Here is an 8,793-nt window from a genome sequence, read left to right as displayed (position 1 = left end):
CTCACTGCCAATATTGCTACCCCTATGTCCTAAATTTGAGCCATCATCATCTCCCACCTGCTTTATTACAGTAGCTTCACACCTGGCCTCCATTATATTCCGTTCTCCACATTGCAGTCAGAGTGGTCCTTTTAAAACATAAATCACATCAAGTCACTCATCTGCTCTAAACCCTCCAAAGGTTCCCTCCAGTGCTAACTCCGTTCCAGTGACTCTAACCATTTTGCCTTTCCTTAGAAGCACACCAAGCCAGCCTTTGACTCAGGCATTTGCAACTGCTTTTCCCTGTCCATGGAATGCTCCTGCCCTAAGTATCCATATGACTACCTCCATCACTGTCTTCAAATATCACCACAGATGAGGCACTTTTCCAAACCACCAATATTAAAAAAAAAAGAAAAAAAGAAAGAAAACACCTAATAAACCTCTACACTGTCTCTCTGCTTCGTTCGTCTTCATAGTATTAATTACCACCAGACATACAATATATTCATTTGGTGAATGCTTTCTCCTTCCACTAGATTCTAAGCTGCCTGAGGGCAGGGACCTTGTCTGTATTGTTCACTGATGTATCCTCAGGACCCATACCAATGCATGACACATAGTAGACATTCCATAAATCTGTGAATATGTGAATGAATCTGTGAATGAATAAGTGAATACTTGAGTGAAAAGTTAAGCAGATGGCTCAGTACCACCCCCTCCTTGGCCTCCATGTCCCCCTCTAAAGGCTCAGAAGGCACCTCTTTGGAAATTTAGGGATTCTTGGAACACACTTGTAAACCATGAATCTAGTTCTAGAAACATTTTTTTTTTAAACAAATATACAAGCAGGAGCTCCTAAGAAGAGTGGGCAAAGTATAATTACAGTGTAATGGAAAGAGTTTTAGACTTGAACCCTGAGTTAGGTTGAGCTCTATTCTCACTACCAGGCATTTCCCTTGACAGGGCCCTGTAAAATATCCTCAACATTCTATTCCTTTCAGTATGCCAGTGCTTGGAAATAAGCTCTGTATTTATTCATAACCTGTAAAAACATGACTGAGAAAGGGAGGATAAAAAGAATGATTAAAGGCGTGAGTTGAAAATATTTACCTTTTCACCATCTCCTTCATATCTCTATAATTATCCCTTTCATCCAAAACCATTATTTATAAAGGTTATTTAAGCCAATATAAAATTAAAGATTTATATTGGGGCTTCCCTGGTGGTGCAATGGTTGAGAATCTGCCCGCCAATGCAGGGGACACAGGTTCGAGCCCTGGTCTGGGAAGATCCCACATGCCGTGGAGTAACTGGGCCCGTGAGCCACAACTACTGAGCCTGCGCGTCTGGAGCCCGTGCTCCGCAACAAGAGAGGCCGCGATAGTGAGAGGCCCGTGCACCGCTTTGAAGAGTGGCCCCCATTCGCTGCAACTAGAGAAAGCCCTCGCACAGAAATGAACACCCAACACAGCCAAAAATAAAACTAATTAATTAATTAAAAAAAGAAGACTAAGTAGTCATGGCTATAAAAAAAAAGATTTATATTGGATGGAAATCATCATATAGGTCACAAAATCCTCCTGCATTTTAATAAATTACTTTGTCCTTCAGTATAGGTATCTCTAGATTAAAACATGTCTGTTTCAGAATCAGTGTGCTAGGGCTGCACCTTCCACAAAACAGATATCAACACCTTCTATCAAATGAATGAAAATATCTAGCAGATGTTAATTTCAAGTCACATTATCAATTGTGGAATAGATGTAATTTTTACCTTTCTACAACTTAATTTTTATCTTAAGCCCAAATTCTATCATACGGAGAACACTAAAATCTCAGCCAAATGAAGCCAATTTAAGCCTATCTAGGGGCTCTCCAACCTATTCCCAAAATTACAAAAAACTTTCACATGGTGTTGGAAAGAGATGACACCTGATCCTCATTCCTCATCAGCCCACACAGGCCTCCCAGAGACACACATCCATCTGGGCTCCAGTAGTCAGGTCTGGTAGACTGCTCCTGCCAATCCTGTCCCAAACTCAAGGCCTTGTGGGTATACTGGGCTCTCTCAAGTTTACACCACTCTTAGATAACAAAAGAAAACTTCGTTGTTTTCATGACACTTTTTATACCCCATTTCCAATGGCCTAGATACTCCACACAGCGATCTCAACTCTGCTGCAAGACTTCCAGCTTCCCTAGATTCCATCCCAAAATATTTCTATTCTCAGAACAAAGCCCGAGAGCACGAGGCTCTTTCCCAGAATCATACTGGTATTTATAATCTTGCCTTCCACGAGTAAATTCCTTTTCTTCACCCTGTAAACAAGGAGCACCTGTTCTGAGTGTGAGAAATGAGTATGGAGGAACTGGCTCTGTATAATCTTAACTTTTTCTATTACATATAAAGTAGAATTTGTGCTCTAATGCTCCAAGGTCTCCCTTTTTATATACTTCACCCAAGCTAAAAGAAGAGAAAGCAACAAACACTTTTTTTGGTCAAACCCAATAACTCTGATAAATTTTCAAAAAAAAAAAAAAAAACTCGCAGAAGCAGCGAGTTGGAAAGCTGTAGTTGCCTATGTCAAGGAGAGCCCACGTGGTCCAAAGAAGTAAATGCACATATGGAGGGGTTGGCAGCATTACTTCAAAAGGCCCTGCATGAGAAATAGCTGGCAAATACCAAGGAAGGAAGCAAGGAAGGAGGAAGGGAGAAAGGGAGGTAAGGAAAAACCTGTGAACTCAAGAAAATGAAGAACTATATTTGTAAACTCAACTCATCCCTTAGTTTTCATAACTTACATACAGTAAAATATTATAAACATTACAGATTGAAACACAAGTGTTATTTTAATGATATATTTGATTTTTCCCTAAAATCTGTGGAAAAATGAAAAGGTGGAGCTCAGGCTCAGTTAACAATGAAGAGAGGGCTCATAAGTTATTTACGACATGATAGAATTTCAGGACAGTTAAACCAATGGAGTATAACTTGCCTTCACACTTAGGGGTTCTCTCAAAGTGTGCTAATTTTGAACATGAGCAAAACATGAGTAAGAGAAAAAAGAGGAACACATATCACTGTTACAGGCAGAGGGCCAGGGTATTAAGAGTATTGTAAATCCCCGTTTTTGTGTTTAGAGCTGGGTCTTTAAAAGACTTGAGGAATTAAAGCAAGAAAATTGTTACAATTTTTTCGGTGTGTTTGTTTCAAGAATAAGAAGCAGCAAAAGAAAAACTAAGTATGTCAGAAAAGAAGATTGAGCAAATCCTTCCGAATCTCCCCATCCACTAAGCTTTACATAGAAAATAAAATGTGTTTTTGTTTTCCCTCTGTGAGAAAAAGACTTTAAAGCTTAGAGCAGAAGGGCAAAAAGACATATTATGAAATGATACAAAAAGGTGACTGAAAACCATATTATAATTACTTGACTCATTTTTGAGGATAAATGGAAACCATGGTCTGAAATTTCCTAAACATACAGGAAGATTTCCCTGAAAGGAGATTCCAACGCAGGGACTGGGTGACGGTGACACTGACACACACACACACGTGCGCGCACACACACACACACAAGTTTGGGGGACCACAACGGGTTGGCTGGCCTGGGCTGCCCATCCACCGCAGAGGCAACTGACCGGGCCACACGGGACTCTGAGGGGCCTGGACAAATAAGAGAAACAGCAAGCCGCTGAAGAAAAACAAATGGATTCAAGGAATTTTTCATCTCTTCTTTATATAATTATATGTTCATATTAGATGTGCTAATTTTGCACATACGTTTTTTCACAGAGTAACAGAGAGAAGTAGCAGTTTCAAAGTCAGACTCTGGGGTCCTGAAGATGGGATTTGACTCCTGGATGTATCCACGAGTTGTACTGCTTTGGGCGAAGTTACTCCATGTCTCCAAGCATCAGGCTTTTCACGGCAAGGGGGGCCTCGGAAGAGTCTCTATAACCTCGGCTTACGTGAGGGGACACACGGAAATGGCCGGGCACAGTCAAGGGCTCATCCTTACGTGTTCAACAACTATTAGCCATTATCAGAAACTTGCACTCCTTTCTCTTTTGGGTGAAGAAAGTAAGAGAGAATAACAACTGCTTACCTCACGTAACAGGTTTATGAGGCACTGCGGCTCAGACGGCAACACAGATACTGAACTCGGCTCCTCCCACGGACAAACTGAGTCGACAGCTACATAGGAAACGATTTTCTCTGAGAAAAAACCCCAAAACTCGTGGAGCCGCTGCTGCACGTCGGGCGAGCAGACAGAGGGAAACCGCATCAACGCAGGTAGAAGGCTGAGACACAGTCTTTCCACGGTGACCCACAATCCAAGCGAGCTCAGAACCTGAAGCTTCTCCCTGAGGACCGAAGGAGTCCTACTCCACGGCGGGTACGCCAACTATTAAGACCTACACCTGAGAGGCAAGCCCTTAAAAGGCCTGGCTTGGAAAAAAATCTCGAGAGCGCGCATGCCCATGAGCTCGCGAGAGCCACGGGCTGCGGCCACAGAAGAACGGCTCTTAAAGGGTCCGCACACAGACTCACCTGCCACAGTGCCCAGCACAGAAGCAGCCCTTTGAAAAGTGCCATACTTTGTGTGAAAGAAGCTTATTTGCTAATTTTAAAGCAGGTGGGCTGAGGGGCAGCGGCTTGCTGGGATCCCCTCTGGCAATGGAGGCTGGTGGGCACCATCTTCACTAAAGCAGGCAGGAGCCTTTTTTTTTTTTTTCTTGTTAAAATCAAACCCAAATGGAGAACAGGCTTGAAAATTCCCTGAGCAGGCAAAACCACTTAAGTAATCCAAACCTTAATTTAGCTTATTTTGCAACACTAACTTGACCTGAGTCGTTTCATGCTTATGGCTCTGGAAATCAAAGGCAAAACTTAAACCGTTTCCCAAAATTGATATGAGGTAACCGCTAACCAATGCCCTATCATTGAAGAGAATTCAAATATAACCAGTCACTGTGAAGAATAAACAGTCGCTGCCTTCTCACTACATAAGCTGCTTTATAACAATGTACTCCTGAGCCTCATTCCATGTTCTGGTTTGAGTGCTGCCAGTTTGCAAACTGCCCTTTTGGTGTGTGCACAATAAACTTTTATTAATTACTACTTCAGGGATTTATTGGTCTTACTTCTGTTATTTCTGAACATTTACCAGTTCATAGCATTAAGAGTGGGATCCAAAGAAGACCCCGTCTGACTCTGAGGCTAGTGAGCAAACTCATGCTGGTACCTACAGAGTCCACTGAGTTCACTGCTTTCTTGTCAACCCTGGAATTTGAGGGTAATTCTCTCTTGGGCCCAGGCTCTGCTGCCTTTGCATTTTGAGCTGTCCCACTTTATTGTGCATACCTCTATTTTGTTTGTTAAAGCTTCTTGGTAAGTCACCCCATTCTGTCCAAAAGTGAGGAAAACGTGAGTCCCGGTGTTTTGGAACAGCTGTTAAGAAACAGGTCCCCTTGTAGTTATGAACTCTCAGGGAATCTAAAGGCAAAGATGGGTTCCACCTGGTCTAAAACTTTTCCTCCATCTCGCTCAGAAAACTCCTGCTTTCTATATGTATACCCCCTATGGATCAGAATCTTGTGCCTTTTTGGAAAATGGGTGAGCTTTTGGATAATTTGGAATTGTGGTGGCCACTTGGAAACTTTAATTTGGATAAGTCTACCTTGAGGCACATTCTTGGCAAGAGAGAATCTCAGACCTCCCAGAGACAATGGAATGCAGTCTTTGATCATACAGAGAAGCTTCTAAAAGACAAAATGACTCCAAAAAGAGCTCTAAAACTATACAAATAAAAACTCTTTAGGAAAAAACTTCAATAAATAGTGTTGGGAAAACGGGACAGCATATGTAAAAGAATAAAAACCGGACTACTATCTTACACTGTACACAATTTCTTTTTTGCCTTCTACCGAAAACTTTTATAAAATGCAGAAAAGAAATTAATTGTAATAATAAAACTGGATTTCAGAAAATTGGCAAAGTGAATCTTGGCAGTAACAGAAACAATGGTAGATATATATGTATATTACATATACATACATACATATTTAATACTTATTTGAGAATAGAGGCTCTCTAACAACTTTCTGGCATTATTTCTTGAAATAGTCACTCTCTCAATGGCCAAATTTACTCATGTGTTTGGGTCAAGGAATTTGAGTATCAGAAATCAGTAATTCCAGTTGTCTACTGAGGCGCCTTACACAGAATCAGGAATTAGAAATCCAGCAACTGTCAGGTGAGGTTGATGTGAACAGAGCTTTGGCTGTATGTCTAATTTTGGGAGAATGTACACTTGGCACCTCCAACCATAACAGCCACTACAGCCAATGAAAGGAAGTCTCTGTATCCTTCGCCTTTAGGGCCTTTACAGTCATCCTGCAATCCAGCAGTAATAAAGGGCATAATCCTCTAAATGCAGAATTATAAATATTAAACTGCTTTCCATCAAACTTGGCCAGTTACTTGGCACAAGTACTCTCCTAATTTTAGGTGATTTCTCTAGACTTTGTTCACACAAACATATTGAAACTAAAACTCTCATGGGATTTCTGTTCTTTGCCATCCTAGTAAAAATAAAAGTAACTGTAAATTTGTTCCTTAAAAGTATTTCTGATAGTACTGGATATAAAAAGCAATGATACACCACAATTTTAAATTGAGAAGGACTGTTTTCCTTATGCTCCCAAGCCCTGAAATCATTCTTTGATATCCATGGGACTCCTGAGAAAAGCTGACCTAGCAATCAGTTTTTCAGGATTCAGTTCTGTTAAGGTCCTCAATTTTTGTCACCTACAAACTAGGTAAATAGTAATATTTTTTATGCAAATTAATGTGTTTAAATGTTTAATTTTTGATCTACTGATTTTCATTTTATTTGAATAAAAATATAAAGATAAAAATAAATATAAAATAGATAAAAAGACTGATCATTGAATAAATATCAATAAATGTCTGAAACTAGTACATTAACCAAGTCTTTCCAAAGTTAATAAACACAGCCATTTGAATTTGCTTCAGGCTAAAACTTGTCATTCAGAGTTGATGGTGGAGATGCAAATTGTTTTTCCAAAGAGCTGTTTATATCGGTTAAGCTGCTGCTTACATGTAAAGCAGTGGGGAAAAGGGAAAAGACAAACACTTTCTCAGGCTTCTCATGATTTTTTTAATCTATCTGTGCAAAAATATGGCTTACAGTTTATTGCTGAAATGTAGGAACCTGAAGATTCCTGTCCACAGTTTTAAATTTAACAAGTATTTCAATTACTTCCAGAATAATCACTTCCAGAACTTTAGTACTGTACTATTAATAGTTATGCCCCTTCTACTCATGCAGAGAAATTCTCACAGGACTCATGGACCCCAAAATGCTCAACTGAAACCATACCATGACAATTCATTGTTTTTATCATAAATAGATAAAGCAGTAACTTGTATCATTTTTCTTCCATGAGGCGAGAAGCTGCAATAATCATTTCTTTATAATAATTTCAATTTTACTAAAATGTTTCTGAAAATAACAATAAATGATGACACACCCATGTTTGCATCAGATGCTGTCTATTTCCATCTTGACTTTTTTCCTATATCTTAGCAAAGGTGTGAAAGAATATTTAAGACTCTAGAAAAAGCAATTTCCTTAGGGCAGCTTTAAGTTTATTTTTTCCAAATAACAAATGATTTTCTAGCATAACTAAAACTTAACTAACCAGTTTGTTGAAGCAACAAGTTGGCCTAGTAAAGTTTTTAATGCGAACCTTTGAATTTTCTTACTCATCATCTTTCTTCATCCTCTTCCTTGTCTAAAACAGAAGTATATTAGATACAAATAATCTTTTGAATCAAAGTTCTATATCATCACGACTTTTCTATATCACAGATGGAGGTGCTGATGATATAGGAGTTAGGGATATGTGAGTACAGGCCCAGAAAAAGTCTTAAAAGTTTAAATTTTTAAAAATTGAAATCTTCATTAGGGATTTGCTAATTTTCTCCTTTTTCCTTCTAAAGAAAAACTACAGAAAAATAATTCAATGCATTGTTAATTAGCTGCATTCTATATGTTTATAAAAATGTAAAAGCAATATTTCATGAGAACTTTGGAGAGTAGGGCAGATGGGTGAAGACTGAAGCATATTTTTTTTTTCCTGAAACATATTTTCATCTTATCTTGAATGCTGGATTACAGGACAGATTACACCACATAATGAAAGTCACAGGCCACTAATCAAATGATCCAAAAAAAAAAGAAAAGATTTTTGCCTTCTTACTTATCCTCCTTTTTGTTAAGAGAGAACTGACTCTTAAGTGATCACTTTGATAAATAAACCCCAGAATAACAAGGTTTAATCTGTGGAAAATATGTTCTGCAGCTGGGACTCATGAAGCTCTTCCTGCCAATTGTGCCAGAGAAGTCTGTTGTAACATCAGCTTCTAAATTCCACAGCAAATTAATTAATACATTGATACAAATGGTTGTCTAGCTATGTTGGAGGATTTTGAGAGATGGACACTTAACAGAATGATGCGTCTTTAATTGGCAATTGAAGGCTCTCTTCAGTCAAATCAGTCATTGAGTTCTCAGTTTAGAACTCTGTGGTATTGGGTTCCCTGTAGAACTTCTATTATTTTCTGTATGAAAACATACTTACCCCTATGCAGCATGAAGGGAAAATGAGAATGGGTGAATGTTCTTAATTTGACCTCTTTGGTTAACCTTTGAGACTTTTCATATCCCAATCACCAGTTTGTGACCTTAAGTATGGGTTATTACTTTACATATTTCTTCT

This window comes from Delphinapterus leucas, chromosome 9 (assembly GCF_059928025.1).
Source record: "Delphinapterus leucas isolate spDelLeu-1000000601 "Yukka" chromosome 9, BTC_Dleu_Yukka2, whole genome shotgun sequence".
NCBI lineage: Eukaryota > Metazoa > Chordata > Mammalia > Artiodactyla > Monodontidae > Delphinapterus > Delphinapterus leucas.
Note: the sequence above shows the minus strand (reverse complement) of the source record.